This window comes from Crocuta crocuta, unplaced genomic scaffold (assembly GCF_008692635.1).
Source record: "Crocuta crocuta isolate KB4526 unplaced genomic scaffold, BGI_CrCroc_1.0 scaffold103, whole genome shotgun sequence".
Classification (NCBI taxonomy): domain Eukaryota; kingdom Metazoa; phylum Chordata; class Mammalia; order Carnivora; family Hyaenidae; genus Crocuta; species Crocuta crocuta.
The window spans coordinates 747,932-766,910 of record NW_027529192.1 but is presented as its reverse complement, the minus strand read 5'-3'; the positions used below and the strand labels follow the sequence as shown (position 1 = coordinate 766,910).

Here is an 18,979-nt window from a genome sequence, read left to right as displayed (position 1 = left end):
TTCCCTTCTATCTCCCACCAATCCACCGGCCTCATGGACCGGAAGAATTTCTTCCATGCATAGAAATCCCTGTCTTTACATTTTGTTTAGATATGTTCATATGTTTTTGATAAGGAATAATGCAGAGGAATTATTCTACGTATCATTTAATCCAGACACATAAGTGTTCCAAGGAAAAAAGCTCTCTAAGTTTCCAGTGTTACAGCATAGTTTCCTTTGTAAGTTCAAACTTTAAGCGTCTATATATTGTACTGTGGATCTCTAAGACCACCCCCAAGTTTAATGATTTGCTAGAAAATTCACAGCATTTGGCATATAGTTGTGCTTCTGGCTATGATTTATTACAGTGAAAGGATATGAATCCAAATCAGCTTCAAGAGAGGAAAACCAGCAATAGAGAAAAGGCACATAAGATGAAGTCCAGAGGCAGCCAGGTGCAAGCTTCCCCGAGTCCTCTCCCGTGGGAAGTAGACCGGACACCTTTAATTCCTCCAGCAGCTGCATGCAGAAAATATCCTCTGGTGAAGTTCATCGTGCACATTAGGAGTTCTGGGTTTCATCAGGAGTCGGTTACTGCCTAGCACATACCAAAATTCCAGGCTTCTGAAAGAAAAGGAGCTATTTGGCATAGACCACATTATTGGTACAAATAGTTTAGGTATAGTGAGCTTTCTTATCTGAGTGTCATGACGACCCTCTTAAAATCCAAGTCCCCAGGATTAGCCAAGGACCAGCCTTGTGAGCAGCCATTTTTAAATTTTTTTAAAATAGTTTTTATTTATTTTTGAGACAGAAACAGAGCATCAGCAAGGGAGGGGCAGAGAGAGAGGGAGACACAGAATCTGAAACAGGCTCCAGGCTCTGAGCTGTCAGCACAGAACCGGATGCGGGCCTTGAACCCACGAACTGTGATATTGTGACCTGAGCTGAAGTCAGACGCTTAACCCACTGAGCCACCCAGGCGCCCCGTGAGCAGGCATTTTTAACTATAGCGATCTCAGACCTGCTCTGTAAACTCACTTTTGCCTATACATATACTTTTGTTGGTATATACCTACTTATGTTATGCTGCTTCATATTTGGCTTTTAATTATATGAAAGAAACCGTAAGATGCTTTTGTTGGTTTGTAGTAATTAATTTTTTATGGTTTTCTTAAATTCCAGTTAGTGAACATACAGTGTGTCAACAATTTAATACATCGTGTGGTGCTCATCAACAAGTACAGTCCTTAATCCCCATCATCTACTTCACCCCCCTCTCCCCCACCTGCCTCCCTTTGGTAACCCATCAGTTTGTTCTCTGTAGTTAAGAGTCTGTGTCTTGCAGAACGCTCTCTCTCTCTCCCCCTCTCCCCCTTTTCTTCCTTGTTTTGTTTTGTAAATACATGAGTGAAATCATATGATATTTGTCTTTCTCTGTGGTATTTCACTTAGCATTATACTCTGTAGCTCCATCCATGTCATTGCAAATGGCAAGAGTTCATTCTTTTCTATGGCTGAATAATTTTCATTATGTAAACACATACACCACATTTTGTTTATTTGTCCATCAGTCAGTGAACAGATTGGGCTGCTTCCATAATTTGGCTATTGTAAATAATGTTGCTATAAACAGAGGGGTGCCTGTATCCCTTTGAGTTAGTGTTTTTTGTATTCTTGGGTAAATACCCAATAGTGTGATTCCTGAATCATAGGATAATTCTATTTTTAACTTTTGAGGAACCTCCATAACTGTTTTCCAGAGTAGCTGTATCAGTTTGCATTCTCTTTAACAGGGTGTGAGGTTCCTTTTTGTCTGTATCCTTACCAAAATCTAATATTTCTCATATTGTTGATTTTAGCCATTCTGACAGGTGTGAGGTGATAGCACGTAGTAGTTTTTTTTTAATTTGCATTTCCCTGATGGTAAAGGATGATGAGCATCTTTTGATGTGTCTGTTCAGCATCTGTATGTCTTCTTTAGAGAAATGTCTGTTCATATCTTCTGCCCATTTTTTAATTGGATTCTTTGTTTTTTGGGTATTGAGTTTTATAAGTTCTTTGTATATTTTGGATACCAACTGGATGTGTCATTTGCAAATATCTTTTCCCTTAGGTTGCTTTTTAGTTTTATTATTTCTTTCTCTGTGTAGAAGCTTTTTATTTTGATATAGTCCCAGTAGTTTATTTTTCCTCACGTTTCCCTTGCCTCAAGGAACCTGTCTAGAAAGAGTTGCCATAGCCGATGTCAGAGAAGTTACTGCCTTTGTCTCTTGTAGGGTTTTTGTGGTTTCAGGTTTCACATTTAGATCTTTAATCCATTTTGAGTTTATTTTTGTGTATGGTGTAAGAAAGTAGTCTACTTTCATTCTTTTACATGTAGCTTGTCCAGTTTTCCCAGCAAGATTTATTGAAGAGACTGTTTTTTCTCTCTGCATTTTCTTTCCTACTTTGTTGAAGATTGACCATATAATTGTGTGTTTATTTTTGGATTTTGTATTGTGTTCTGTTGATCTGTGTGTCTGGTTTTGTGCCAGTGCTACGCTGTTTTGATTACTGCAGCTTTGTTACATAACTTGAAGTCCAGAATTGTGACGTGCTTCCAGCTTTGTTTGTCTTTTTCAATATTGTTTTGAGTATTTGGGGTCTTCTCTGGTTCTACGCAAAGTTTAGGATTGTTTGTTCTAGTTCTGTGGAAAATGCTGTTGATATTTTGATAGGGATTGCATTCAGTGTATAGATTGTTTTGGTAGTAGAGGCATTTTAACAATATCTGTTCTTCCGTGAGCATGGAATGTCTTTCCGTTTCTTTGTCTCCTCTTCAAGTTTCTTTCATCAGTGTTTTATAGTTTTCAGAGGACAAGTCTTTCACTTCTTTGGTTAGATTTGTTCCTAGGTTTCTTAATGCTTTTTGGTGCAATTTTAAGTGGGATTGTTTTCTTAATTTCTCTTCCTGCTGCTTCATTATTGGTGTATAGAAATGCAATAAATTTCTGTATGTTGATTTTGTGTCCTTCAACTTTACTAATTTGTTTATCAGTTCTACCAGTTTTTTGGGGGAGTGTTTAGGTTATCTATATATAGTATCCCGTTGTCTGAAAATAGTGAAAGGGTGACTTCTTCTTTGCTGATTTGGATGCCTTTTATATCTTTTTGTTGTCTGATTGCTTTGGGTAGGACTTCCAGTACTATGTTGAATAAAAGTGGTGAGAGTGGACATTCCTGTCATCTTCCTGACCTTCAGGGAAAGGCTCTCAGTTTTTTACCATTGAGGATGATATTGGCCGTGCGTTTTTCATAGATGGCCTTTATTATGTTGAGGTATGTTCCTTCTAAACCTACTTTGTTAAGGGTTTTTATCATGAATGGATGTTGTACTTTGTCGGATGTTGTACTTTGTCAAGTGCTTTTTCTGAATCTACTGAAATGGTCATATCATTCTTATACTTTTTTTAAAATTTATTTTTTTAATTTACATCCAAGTTAGTTAGCATAGAGTACAACAATGATTTCAGGATTAGATTCCTTACTGCCCCTCACCCATTTAGCCCATCCCCCCTCCCACAACCCCTCCAGCAACCCTCTGTTTGTTCTCCATATTTAAGAGTCTCTTATGTTTTTGTCCCTCTCCCTGTTTTTATGTTATTTTTGCTTCCCTTCCCTTATCTTCATCTGTTTTGTATCTTAAAGTCCTCATATGAGTGAAGCCATATGATACTTGTCTTTTCTCCGACTAATTTCGCTTAGTATAATACTCTCTAGTTCCATCCACTTGGTTGCAAATGGCAAGATTTCATTCTTTTTGATTGCTGAATAGTGCTCCATTAATGTATATATACCACATCTTCTTTATCCATTCATCCATCCATGGATATCTGGGCTCTTTCCATACTTTGGCTATTGTCGATAGCGCTGCTATAAACATTGGGGTGCATGTGTCCTTTCAAAACAAGATACCTGTGTCCCTTGGATAAATACTTAGTAGTGCAATTGCTGGGTCATAAAGTAGTTCTATTTTTAATTTTTTGAGGAACCTCCATACTGTTTTCCAGAGTGGCTGCACCAGTTTGCATTCCCACCAGGAGTGCAAAAGAGATCTTCTTTCTCCACATCCTTGCCAACATCTGTTGTTGCCTGAGTTGTTAATGTTAGCCGTTCTGTGCGAGGTGGTATCTCATTGTGGTTCTGTTTTATATTTCCCTGATGATGAGTAACATTGAGCACTGTTTCATGTGTCTGTTGGCCATCTGGATGTCTTCTTTGATGTCTTCTTTGGAGAAGTGTCTGTTCATGTCTTCAGCCCATTTCTTTACTGGATTATTTGTTTTTTTGGGTGTTGAGTTTGATGAGTTCTTTATAGATTTTGGATACTAGCCCTTTATCTGATATGTCATTTGCAAATATCTTCTCCCATTCTGTAGCTTGCTTTTTAGTTTTGTTGATTGTTTCCTTCACTGTGCAGAAGCATTCTTATACTTTCTTTTATTGATGTGACATGTCACGTTGATTACTTTGTGAATATTGAACTTCCCTGGCAACCCAGGAATAAATCACACTTATTTGTGGTGAACGATTTTTTAAATGTATTGTTGGATTCAGTGTGCTAGTATTTTATTGAGGATTTTTGCATCTGTGTTCATCAGAGATATTGGCCTGTAGTTTTCTTTTTTAGTGGTGTCTTTATCTGGTTTTGAGATCATGGGAATGTTGGCCTCAGAGAATGAATTTAGAAGTTTTTCTTCTGTTTTTTTAAACCATATACATATATATATGTGTATGTGTATATATATATATATATATATTTTTTTTTTAAGTTTGTTTAAATATTTTGAGAGACACAGAGACAGCGTGAGTCAGGGAGAAGCAGATAGTGAAGGAGAGAGAGAGAATCCCAAGCAGGCTTCACCCTGCCAGTGCAGATTCCAACTTGAGGCTCGAACTCATGAAACTGTGAGATCGTGACATGAGCCAAACCAAGAGTCGTACACTTAACTGACTGAGCCACCCAGGTGCCCCCTTCCTTTCTGTTTTTTAGAGTAGTTTGAGAAAAATAAATATTAACTTTTCTTTAAATATTCGGTAGACTTCACCTGTGAAGCCATCTGTTCCTGGACTTTTGTTTGTTGGGGTTTTTGGATTATTGAGTCAATTTCTTTGTAGGTTATTGGTCTATTCAAGTTTTCTTTTTCTTCCAGTTTCAGCTTTGGTAGTTTGTATTTTTCTAGGAATTCATCCATTTCTTCCAGGTTGCCTGCTTTGTTGGCATATAATTTTTCATAATATTTTCCTACAATTGTTAGTATTTTTGTGGTGGTGTTTGTTATTTCTCTTTTATCATTTGTGATTTTTTAAAGTTTATTTATTTTGAGAGAGTGTGTGAATGGGGGAGGGGCAGAGAGAGTGGGAGAGAGAGAATCCCAAGCAGGCTCCACACTGTCAGCACATATCTCAACGCCGAGCTCCATCCCATGTACTATGAGATCATGACCTGAGCCGAAACCAAGAGTTAGATGCTTAACACACACTGAACCACCCAAGCACCCCTCCCATTTAGGATTTTTAAAATTTAAATTATTTCTCTTTTTCTTGATAAGTCTAGCTAGAGATTTATCAATTTTATTGATATTTTTCAAAGAATCAGCTCCTGCTTTCATTGATCTGTTCTATTGGGTTGTTTTTTGTTTTATTTTTTTTAGTTTCTGTATCATTTATTTCTGCTCTAATCTTTATTTTCCTTCCTTTCACTGGTTTTAGATTTTGTTTGTTGTTCTTTTCCTAGCTACTTTAGGTGTAAGGTCAGATTATATGAGATTTTTCTTGCTTCTTAGTTTGGCCTTCACCGCTTTATACTTAACTCTTAGAACTGGTTTTGCTACATCTCAGAGGTTTTATGTCCTTGTATTTTCATTTTCATTTGTTTCCATGTACTTTTTTATTCATTTATTTTCTGGCTGACCCATTTATTGTGTAGTAGTCTGGTATTTAACCTCAATGTATTTGTGCACCTCCCAGATTTTTTGTGGTTGATTTCTAGTTTATCGTTGTGCTCAGAAAAATTGCTTGGTATGACTTCACTCTTGTTGAATTTATTGAGGCTGGTCTTGTGAGCTGATAGGTGATCAGTTCTGGAGGATGTTCCATGTGCACTTGAAAAGAATCTGTATTCTGCTGTTTGGGGATGGAATGTTCTGAATATGTCTGTTAAATCCATCTGGTCCTGTTTGTCATTTAAAGCCATTGTTTCTTTGTTGATTTTGTTTAAGTAATCTGTCTGTTGGTGTAAGTGGGGTGTTAAAGTCCCCCACCATTAGGGAGCACCTGGGTTATGTATCCGACTTTGGCTCAGGTCATGAGCTTGTGTTTCGTGAGTTTGAACACCGTGTCGGGCTCTGTGCTGATAGCTTAGAACCTGGAGCCTTCTTCGGATTCTGTGTCTCCTTTCTCTGCCCCTCCCCTGCTCACACTCTCTCTCTCTCTCTCAAAAATAAACAAACATTAACAAAATTAAAATCCCTTACTATTATTATAATTATTAAATTATGTTTGTTATTAACTGTTTTATGTATTTGGATACATAAATATGTACAGTATTTTATCTTCTTACTGGGTTGCCTGCTGTATGATTATATAGTGTCTTTCTTTGTCTCTTGTTACAGTCTTCATTTTAAAGTCTATGTTGTCTGATATAAGTATTGCTACTCCATCTTTCTTTTGGCATCCATTTACATGATAGATGTTTCTCCATCCTCTCCCTTTCAATCTGCAGGTGTCTCTAGGTCTCAAATGAATTTCTTGTAGGCACCATATAGGTGGATCTTGTTTGTTTGTTTTGTTTTTTAAATCCATTCTGTTACCCTCTGTCTTTTGGGAGCATTCAGTCCATTTACATTCAAAGTAATTATTGATACATCTGTATGTATTGCCATTTTTATCTGTTTTGCGGTTGTTTCTGGAGATCTTCTCTGATCCTTTCTTGTCTTTCATAATTGGTTTCTTTAGTGATTTTTTGGATTTCTTTCTCTTTAATCTTTGCATATTTATTTGTGGTTTTTTGATTTGTGGTTACCATTGGGTTTGTATACAGAATAACATATTCTGTATATAGCAGTCTTTATTAAGTTGACGGTTGTTTAAGTTTGAACCCATCTTTTACTTCTCTTCTCCCCACATTTTAGGTATATGTTGTCATATTTCACATCTTTGTATTTTGTGAACTCCTTGACTTAGGCTTTACAAATTTATTTATTTTAACTGCTTTTGTCTTTTCTGTCTTCATACTGTCACTTTGGTCTCTCGTTTCCACTGTGAGAGTCCCCTTTATTATTTTTTTCAAGTTTATTTATTTATTTTGAGAGAATGAGAGGGAGAGAGTGAGCTGAACTGGAGTAGGGGCAGAGAGAGAGAGAATCCCAAGCAGGTTCCATGCTGTCAAAGCAGAGCCCAGCTCACAGCTTGATCCCATGAACCCTGAGATCATGACCTGAGCGAGAATCAAGAGTCAGACACTTAACCAACTGAACCAGTCAGGTCCCCCTAGAATCCTCTTTAATATTTCTTCTTTGCTGGTTCAGCAGTTATGAACTCTGTGAGTTTTTGTTTGAGAAAATCTTTCTCTCTCCTTCTATTCTGAATGGTAGCCTTGCTGGATAGAGTATTCTTGGCTGCAGGTTGTATCCATTCAGCACGTTGACTATATCATACCATTCCCTTCTGGCTTGGAAAGTTTCTGCTGAAAAGTCCCCTGACAGCCCTAGGAAGTTTCCCTTTTATGTAACTGTTCTTGTCCTGCTTTTAAAATTTTTTCATTACTATATTTTGCCATTTTAACTGTAATATGTCTTGGTGTGGATCATCTTTTGTTGATTTTGTTGGAGGTTCTCTGTGTCTCCTGGTTCTGGATATTTGTTTCCTTCCCTAGATTAGGGTAGTTTTCAGCTATTTTCTCTTCAGATAAACTTTGTGCCTTGTTTTCTTTGTTGTTGCCATCTGGGACTCCTGTAATGTGAATGTTACTATGTTTGTTGGAGTCAGTGAGTTCCCTAAGTCTTCTCTCATTTTCCATTATCCCTTTTTCTCTGTTCAGCTTGATTACTTTCCATTACTTTGTCTTCTAGGTCATTGATTTGTTCCCCTGCTTCTTCCAGCCTGCTCTTCATTCCATCATGTATGTTTCTCATTGCATTTATTGAGCCCTTTATCTTTGCTATGGTATTCCTAATCTCTGTGTTCAGGGTCTCACGTATGTCCTCCACTCTTCTCTCACCCCCAGTAAGTATCCTTATGATCATTACTTTAAATTCTCTATCAGGAATGTTACCTATATCTGTTTTTCTTAGATCTCTGGCCATGGTCTTGCCTGGATTTTTCATTTGGGTTCAATTTCCCTGCCTTCTCCTTTTGTCTTAAGTCTCTGTGCCTATTTCTCTGTCTTAGGAAAGTCAGTTACGTCTCCTGTCCAGCTAATGGCCTTGTGAAGAAGTTCTGTAGCGCCCTGGTCGGTAGTGTTCCTCTTCCCTCGGGCCTGGCTCTTTTGGGAGTGTCTCCAGTGTGCACTCTGTGTGATCAGCTGTTGTGTCCTAGCTGCTTTATCTGTGAGGCCAGTCATCTGCAGACGCTTTCTCTGCCTGCTGCCGGCTGTGTTTGGTCCCTGTCCTGAATGTGGCACATTTTACCTAGGTGGGTTCTGGTTTGCTTTTGAAATGAGACCTGTTGGCCACTGCTGCTGGAAGCAGGGCTCTGCAAAGTTCCCGCATTGGAAGACATGGTCTCTAAGAAGTGTGGACTGGTTTTCTGGGGGGGAGGGCCTGCTGGGACTGAGGCAAGTGTGACTGGGTGGAGCACTTTCCCTGGAGCATGGCAGGGCCAGGGCTTGGTGTGAGCAAGTTCGATAGGGAATGTGGGGGCTGCGCTGGTTCCCCGTGGCGGCGGCTCTGTGCTTCTGCTGAGCGTTGCCTGAGGGAAAGGGTGTCTGCTGTTTCCTTTGTTCCTGATGGGCTCTGCCTGAGTGTTGCCTTTCTAGGACATGCTCTGAAATGAGCAGATAACCTCCCCACTCTGTACGCCAGGTGCTCTTCAGATCACTGTTTCCATGCTGTATGTTCACGGGTTGTTTGCCTGCCTTCTTTCCAAGAGCAGCCCCCGCCTGTGCCTCTGTGCTGTCCCCAAGCCATACCTGCTGATCTTTAGTACTCCACTTTAGTTCTCCACTTTAGTTCTCCACTTTAAGTCCTGCTAGTTGCAAGAACTCATGAAATTCCACCCCTCTTGCTTTCCAAACCAGGTGCTGTGGGCATTCATGTTCCCCCTGCACTCTCCTGTGTGCTGGTGTCTCTCATCCTTCTCCGTGATGGTGGCTCCCTTTCCACCCTAGTGGCCACGAGTAGTTTCTCTCCCGAACTGTGTCTCCGCACTTCGCACTTCGTACTTCCTTCAAGTGGCCCCTTCTCTCCCTTTACTTGTGGAGTTTGTTTTGCCAGTCTACAGGTCAATTTCTCAGATATTGAGGATGATTTGATAGTTATCTGTTTGTATTCATGGGATGAGGAGAGCCTAAGGTCATCATCCTACCCTGTCATCAGCTTCCCCTCTCTTGAATAGTTATTAAGCTTTTATATTTACTGGTGGAATGGACTAATATCAGGATTTTGTGTTTACAGGCAAGCAGCTGCACATGCAGTGTTACCATTCATTTTATTCCACCAGCATATTAACTCATGACATTTTTACTGAATTAAAAATAAAAACCAGTAAAGATTGATCTTTCTTTCTTAGGCTATTTAAAAATATGGTCCTATATAACACACATATTTATATATAAATTTTGATGTAAATTTCCAGTTTACTTGATATTCTTTTATGGCAAAGTTTATGAAAAAAAATTTAAGTCCTTCTTGGAATTCAATGTACTCATGTATATTCAAAACAGATCAATCTTTTGTGCAAAGCCAAAAATAACTTTCGATCCTAAAGACTTGGGATTTCCAGGGCCAGAGAAAAGTAACAAAACAGAACAAAACCCCGCAAAATATCCATCACATATTGCAGATAAAGCACATAACTACCACTATATTTACCATAGTTTGTTTCTTCTTTTTCTTTATTGCAAAGCCATGAACAAATAATTTTGCTAATTACATAATACCATTTAAGGACATAATTATTCTAATGAAAATAATTATTGTTGGCCACAGAATCTTTGGATTCTAGGATAATTGGAGTCCCCAAATAATGACCCTTAAAGTCTTTACAGAAGTTTAAACTTTTGAGTAGGTGACGCTATATATCTGGTATTTTGGGTCATTGAAGAGTAATATCTGGACCAAAATCTCTGAACCTTTGTGTAATCTCTTTTTGAGGGCAAGGTTATGAACAGAAAGTTCTTTTTAACACTACTGGTTTTTGTAATTTCAAGATTTTTTAGAAGAATGTATCTTGGTACTGAAATTTCTTTCTAATTTAGTGGTTTTAGCCTTTTAACTTGTGAATATATGTATATAAAATAAAATTATAAGTAATTCAAGAAGAAACAATATTAGAATTATGCCATATGCTTTCTACAGTATCTGCTTGGAAATTAATGCTTTTTTCCTCAGGGAGATTATTTCTAGCAAATTTAAGTTGGAATCTACCTAGAACATTTTAAAAAATTTTTATATGTTCAAATATTTATAAGTAGTAGTTTATATTTTGAAATTTATTGGAGGTTAAATTGATAGTTTCTCTTTGGTTTTTAATATGGAGTAGTTCATACTATACTCAGCCCATTTATGCCACCTTTATATCATGAGTATAAAATGTATCTTTATATCATGACAATAAAATAAAACTGGACCAATTATATTAGGTATGACAATCTTAGGAATATAATTAAATGTAGAGCCCTTTTGAAAGCTATTCCTTAATAAGATAACTAATTCTGCTTCTGCTTAATTTAATAAATACCCTGGCTAGCTTGTAAAATTACCTTGGTTTCTTTTCAGTTTATTGTATAATTTGAAGAGGAATTACTCAATTTTGGTATCTTTTAACACCAGTTAAGAGTTCTAGTGTCATTATATAATCATAAACACTATATATAACATTCTGATAAAGTGAGTGTAGCAAATTGTTGACAGACTAGTTAGAATCCACAGAGTGGAAAACAGGTTGTGGATTCTCATCTGCAGAAAGAAGCCAGTTTATTTGTATGCAAGAAAATAGATATGATACTTTCATTTTCTAAGCCAGCAATTCTTATCATCGAACAAAGTCTTGTAATCATGTGTGTAGGATGTATTAGGCTAAATTTGGAATGTGTTCAGAGTTTTGAGCAGCTATAGTACTAATGAGAATTTTAGCTGTGAAAAGGAATGTGTTTTATTCTTTTAGACATATCAGATGATTTGGTGATAAGATGAAAGATTAAAAACCTTTAGGACACTCAAACATGAAATATTTTTAATGTTTTGAGAAAAATGCATAACTCATCTATCTGCAGCATCTTAATTTGATTATAAAAGCAAGTAGCAGTGAGCCAGCTAAGTTTCTAAGTCAGATATCATCAGTAAATTCTCTCATCCATAAAGGGTAGAAGGTTTTTGCTTTTACTGTTTTTGGGGACCGAATCTTCTGAGGAGTCCTCTCACTACAACAGAAATAAATTCTAGGTAGGTTGAAGAGGCACAGCATTGAATGCACTTTGGGGCCCATAGCAGATGAGAGAATCTCTGAGGGGCAAAGATGCATATACGGATATACTTACGCGTATACATAAGCAGATAAAATGGTTGAAGCTTAATGGGAGTTTGTGACCTGTAAGTCATTGCGAGAGCTGGAGTTGACCTCAGGTCAGATGCCCATGTCGGTGACAGAATCAGTCCAGTAGGCTCTGGGGCTCTAGAATGAACCTATCAGAATTGTATTAAGCTAAGACCTGTATGGGTGAGTATATGGTTTTCTCTTGCTAACAGTACCTCACTCCCACAAGAAACAGATGCAGATCCTCTGTAGAGAAGAGCACTTTTCGTTTTAGCCGGCGGAATTGACCAGAGTAAGGTGAGCCAAATAAGAGCTCATAGTAAAAAAGGCACCAACCATATAAATAAACAAGAAACTGTAGTTGAAGGACAGTCAGTAGGAAAAAATAAAGACAATGAAAAACAGATCTTAGACTCCTGTAGAAATTCTGAAGGACACTATGCCCTTCATAAGTTAGAATTATTTGAAAAAGAATCTAAAATATCTGTATATATTTCAAGAATACAGAGTGGGAAAAAAAAGTGAGAAACAAAAGACTGTTAAAAAACGATGAGTTAGTTCTTTAAAAAGAACCAAATAGAACATTTAGGAATTAAAAATAAAATCATTGAAATAAAAATTTCAGCAGATAGATTAAGCAGATATTGCATAAAGTCAAAGAATAAGTTGGAGGCTGACAGAATTGATTAATTTATCCAGAATGCAGCATAAATGAAAAATATGGAAAATGTGAGAGGTTAAAAATTATGGAGGATTAAATGAGGTTTTAATATAAGGCTGTAATTGGAAAAGGAAAGCCGACAAACTAAAAAAGAAAAACCATATGATTATCTCAGTAGACGCAGGAAAAGCATTTGACAGAATCCAACATCTCTTCCTATAAGAACGCTTAGCAAACTAGGAATAGAAAAGAGCTTTCTCAACATGAAAAACGGCGTTTAGGAACAAGAGACAGGTAAAACCGTACTTAATCATGAGGGCTGAAAGCTTCTCTCCTAAATTAAAGGAGAAGACAAGGTTTTCTTTCTGTTCTCACTGGTTCTATTTAATGTTATCCTAGCTAGTGGAACAGGGCAAGAAGAAGAAATAAAAGATTTCCAGTTTAGAAAGGAAAAAAATAAAATGGGCTCTCTTTACAGATGACATGATCATCTGTGTAGAAAATTTGATGGAATCTTAAAAAAAAATAAACTACCAGAACTACTAAGCCACTTATTACAAGATTACACAATATAGGTGAATACAAAACAATCCGTTTTATTTCTATATATTGGCAATGTACAGTTGAGAACTGAAATTTAATAATTCCATATATAGTTGCATCAAAGAATATGAAATATTTAGGAATAAATCTGTTAAAAGATGAATATCCTCTGTATACTGAAAATTATAAAAATTGCTGAAATTAAAACCTAAGTAAATAAAGAGAGATACCTTATTTATGGGTTGGTAGATTCACTGCTGTTAAGACGTCCATTCTTCCCAAATAGATCTTTTGGAGAAATTGACAGGCTGAATCTAAAATTCAAGTAGAAGTACAAAGGCCATGGGATACTCAACACAGCTTTGAAAATGAAAAGCAGAATTGAAAGGTGTAAATATTATCTGATTTCAGGACTCAACAAAACTACCTTATTCAAGAAAGGGTGGCATTGTTGTGAAGTCAGAGACCCCGATCACTGATGCAGAATAGAAAGTCCAAATATACGTTTACACGTATACGCAGAAGTGATTTTCAAAACAAGTTGCAAAAGCAATTCGGTGGTGACACAACAGTCTTTTTTAACAAATAACACTGGAACATTTGGGTACCCAAATGTAAGACTTAAAATTGTAAAACTGATTCAAGGAACAAAATAAAACTTCATGACCTTGGAATTGGCAAAGATTTCTTCAATGCAGCACCAAAAGCTTGATCCATAAAAGAAAAAAAACCTTGATATTTTGAACTTAATCAAAATGACGAATTTCTGCTCTGCAAATTACTTCATTAAGAAAATACAAGATAAGATATAGACTGCGAGAAAATATTTGCAAATCATATATTTAATAAAGGACTTACGTCTTAAAAGAACTCTCAGAACTCAAAAGAAACCTTTCAGTTTTTAGAATAGGACACAAGATTCAATAGACACTTTACAGATGTCAAATAAGCACATACCTAAAATTTAAAAGGCTGACAGTACAAAGTGTTGGTGCTGGGGAGGTCATAGAGTAACTGGAATTCTTACATACTGCTGATGGGAAATGTAAAATTGTACAACCACTTGGAAAACAGTTTGGCAGTTTCTTAAGAAGTTAAATGTATACTTGGTACGTGACTCCTCGGTATACCCCCATGTATTAATCCAAGAGAAATGAAAGAGTATATCCATAAAAGACTCGCATACCAATATTCACTAGCAACTTTTTATTTACTAGGTCATAACCTTGAACAACCCAAGTATCCATAAACCTGTTAACAGATAAACCATGGTAAAGCCATATAATGAAATATAATCAGCAACAAAAAGAAATGAACTACTGATACATGTGAAAAGCATGAATTAATGTCAAAATTATGTTGAATGGAAGACTCCAAAGAGAAAAGGATATTTTCTACAATTCTGTATATAGGCAGTCCTTGCTTTACATGGGATTATGTTTACTGAAACGTATACGTGTTCGACCTATGTCCTTGCTTTGCATAGGCACGAGTTTCTGTTAACACTGTACCATGCAAAACAAGAACTGCTTGGGGGGCGCCTGGGTGGCTTAGTTGGTTAAGCGTCCGACTTTCGCTTAGGTCACGATCTCGCGGTTCATGGNAACTGCTTGGAATATAAAATTCTGGAAAATACAACTATTCTATTATGATGGAAACTCATCAGTGGTTATATAAGCTATATGTATATAGCTTATATATAAAAATGGAAATGTCAAACAGTGTTGCCCCTTTGGAAAGCATTTTGTCAGTTTCTTAGTATATACTCACCATGTGATTCAACAGTTCCATTCCTAGATGCTTACCAAAGAGAAATGAAAACCTGTGTCCACAAAGAGGATCTATACACAAATGTTTATGGACGTAATAACCAAATACTGGAAACAATCTAAATGTCCATCAGCTGGTCAATGATGAGCAAGATGTGGTATATTTATACAATGCAGAACTATCCCACACTAAGAGGAAACAAAATACTTACATATCAGACTACATGGATAAACCTTAAAAACATGATAAGTGAAAGTGACCAAACTCAGAAGAGTACATAATGTGGGATTTTGTTCATATGAAATTTCTGTAAAAGCAAAACCATAGATAGAAGGCAGATAAATGATAGTCACTGGGTGCTAGAGCAGGGTCTGGTGTGTGCATGATAAAGAGGGAGCTTTTGTGATGATGGGATTATTCTCAAACTGGATTGTGTTGATGGTTCCCAACTGTATGAATTCACTGAAAGTCATACGTCTGATTAAAGGCTGGTATTCAGAATATATACATTATATAGGATACAATATGTCTTTTGTGCTGCACCAACTCAAAACAAGGTGACAAAATAACATCAGGGGTATTTGAAGAAATTGCTAGTTCTGGGCCTGGAGCTAAGAAAATTGAAGATGAATGTGGAATATCTTGTGCTAGAAAGTAAAGAAATGCTCCAAAACTGATCACCAAAACAAGTAAGACCAGTAGTGAATTTTAACCCACCGAATAAAATAAAAATTCAGAGGTCCATTTATCAAACTGGACAGACAGATGATGGACTGACAAATGAGAAGGGAAAGCTCTTCCTTACGATGGACTGCCAGGTAAGGAAGGTAGAACAATGAAATTTAAAAGTTAACTGGTATTTTTAAAATTTATTTTGAGAAAGCGAGCACGCATACGCAAATGGGGAAGGGGAAAAGAGAGAGAATCCCACGAGGTTCCATACCACCAGTGCATTGCCCAGTGCAGGGTTCAGACTCAGAAACCATGAGATCATGACCTGAGCCAAATTCAGATGCTTAACCAACTGAGCCACCCAGGTGTCCCTAAAAGATAACTGTTTTGCAGCTATTATAGTGAAATTTGATTCAGGCAATAATCATCAGTGGATGCTAAATCTAGGAGGAGACTTTGATAAGGAGCAATATATTTACATGGTATTCAAGTGTCTCCCAGTAAGTACTTAACTAATTCCAAAAGGAAAGGTAGTAACTATGTAGTAGAAGACCCAAACAGCGATTTAACTGCATAATCAGAATTAAAACCTCCATTCTCTTACAACTATACATGATATGCTGAGGACTCATTATTCATGTTGTGTTTGAGACAAAAATGCCTAACTTGATTCTCATCATGTGGAAGCAAGATAAATCCAAAATTTGGACATTCTGTAAAATAACTAGTCTTCACTACTTAAAAATATCAATGATCTAAAAGACAAAGATTAAAGAGTAGTTCTATAGTATGAAGACTTTATGTAAAGACCTGTGACAGCTAACTGTAAAATACATGATGCTGGTCTAGTTCCTGTTCCAGAAGAAAGAGTGGTATAAAAAACATCGGACAGTTCATGAGATTGGAATATGAAAGGTATATGAAATATATGTGTAACAAGGTTAAAAATCCCAAGTTCGATAACTGTACTGTAGTTATTTAGAAGAATGTCTTTATTTCAGGGAGTCACTTATTTAATCATACAGAGCTCTGATACGTACAACTTACTCTCGGATGTTTGAGAGAAAGGAGGAGGAGGAAAGGAGAGAGAGAGTGATGGCGATAAAGCAAATGTGACTCCGTGTTAGTCAACAAGTGGTGAATTGGAGTGAGCAGATAGTAGAATTTGGGGGAGGTAATTCCTGCAAATTTTCTCTAAGTGTAAAATTTTTCTATAAGTTCATAATTAAAGTTTAAAGGAAAAAAGATACTATGAAAAACTATATGCCAACTAATTTTAAAAGGCAGGTGAAATGGACACATTTCTACAAAAATAGGACTTTTCTAAAATTGTTAAAGTAAAATTAGACACTGTGCATTTTCTTTTAACCTTCAAGGAAATTGCTATTTCAAAGTCCTTCTGCCAAGAAACCAGTAGTCTCATGGTTTTTCAAGCAGCTTGTACCAAAATTTCAGGGAACAGACCATTTTGTTGTTGTTGCTATTGTTTTCTTAAAGATGAAGAAAACTCCCTCACTCATTATGAGACTAAAATGACCTTTATATCAAAACCAGTTAAGGATTACAGGAAAGGGAAATTATAGTCCCATCATGCTCAGGCACATGTATTGAAGAATCTTAAAATATTAGCACACCAAACACAGCAGTAAGTAAAAATGATGTAACTATCTCAATAGATACAGAAAGAAAGTGCCAGCCAACTAAGAGAAAAGAAGCTTCTTAAACTGATAAAGGATATCTAATAAAACTGTTAACAGTCCTCATTCTCATTGATAAAATGTGAAAAGCATTGCCTTTACATTCTCAGAAAAGGCCGGATGGATACCCACTTTCCCTGCTTCTCCTCAACATGGTCCTGGAGGGCCGACCCTACCTAATAAGAGAATTTAAAAAAAGAAAAAAAAGGAAAAAGAAAATAAGAATTCAAATACACCAGAGGAATTCATTCCTATTGCTTTTCCGCACATTTAAACAAATTCTAGACCTATCCGAATCAACAGAAAGCTGCATGACCATCCCTGGAAATTTGACTGCCTTTAGTTTAAGATTGAATCTTCATTTTGACTCTGACTTTTATGCTGTTCTTTTCCTCTCTTTCTCTGTGTATTAATTCCTTATAAACTTGTTCATACTGTGTATCAAATGCTGGCCTTTGAAAGTCCTGGATGTGACTCTAAACAGAACAGTTTTTTACTGATTAGGATCATCTCTAATACTTCTTACCAGCCACATTTAACAGAGTGTCGGGGCGGGGGAGGGGGGGTTCTCTCCAGATTTTTTCCTAATTGGACTGAATAAACTCTGCATATGCTTATCCTTTCTCTGATGTAATTATTACTTGCTTGTATAATAATAAATGTTAAAATATCCAAAATATTTAAGTTCTCTGTGACACACTAACCATTTTTTGCCAAAGTGGAAATGCTGGGCCCTTTCTCTGTGTTAAACTGTTAGAACCTTGCCGAATACGTACATTGTTTTCACCTTTCATGCAGGTGGGTTAGAATCCTCCCGCTCATTCAGTTGTAGAGAAGCTATAGTGAATAGATATGTGTGAGCAGAAGTCAAGTAAAAGTGTGACTGCTTTCAAAGTGCTTAAACACCCTTGAAGTCACTGTAATTCTTTTCTGTTAAATTTTGCTATTTCCTCTGGAATGCTTAAACAAAATTTCTAATTCACGCTTGGCCTATGAAAGGAAATACTGTCTGATACTGAAATGAGCATATTTACAAAAAGGAATTGAATGCTTTTCTGGGCGCGAGGATAAAAAGTTGAATAAGGTAACAAAGTTCTTTCCTTCAGATGACTTCTTTCCCCACTAGTTTTCCTTTCTGTTCAAGGAACCCTTCACAGGAAATTATTTGTTATGATATTCCATGGAAATAGTAACAGAAAATCTCCTTTAATAGTTTATAGTGCTAAAACATTAAAGTATCTGAAGAAGGAAAGCTCCTTGTAGGAAGACCTAACGAAAGACTTCCGTTATAGTTTTGTTCTTGGTGTGCAGAAATGGCACTTGGACTCCTGTAGAGATGAGGTTTCCGTCAGAGTAGACTTTGCTAACCAGCAACCAGTTACGTTTTTTTCCTTTACTTCCTCAAAACCGTGTGTAGCATTAGTTAGTCTGTATGAGGGATTTCTAGCTATTAAAACTACTTAAGTACAAGTGAAAGAGGTTAATAGTTCTCTTAAATAACTACGAAGGACTACTTAGTTATGCATAATGTATCTCTAGTATTCTTTTACAAAAAGAAATCGTGTCTTAGGCAGCTTGTTCAAATAGTCTAATGCTAAAACAAAATGTTTATTTTCTTCTTAGCAGTCCATTTAGTTAAGGTGTAACATGATAATTTTTAATTTTTTGATGAAAGTCTGTAGTATTTTTCATAGTGACTGGCCCATTTTACATTCCCATCAACAGTGCACGAGGGCTCCAATTCCTCCACATCCTCATCAGCAGTTATCTTTCTTTATTTTTATTATTCTTATTTATTTATTTTTAATGTTTTTTATTTATTTTTTACTTCTAGGAGAGAGAGAGAGAGAAAGAGAGAGAGAGAGAGAGACAGCGTGAGCAGGGGAGGGTCAGCGAGAGAGAGAGTCACAGAGTGAAACAG

General features: G+C 36.6%; 1 protein-coding gene across 1 annotated transcript in view; it reads left to right on the top strand.

The window, feature by feature from the left end:
- Window positions 1–18,979, top strand: part of COG5 (component of oligomeric golgi complex 5) — a 297,454-nt gene that overhangs the window by 166,605 nt on the left and 111,870 nt on the right. The gene's annotated exons all lie outside the window — the stretch shown is intronic.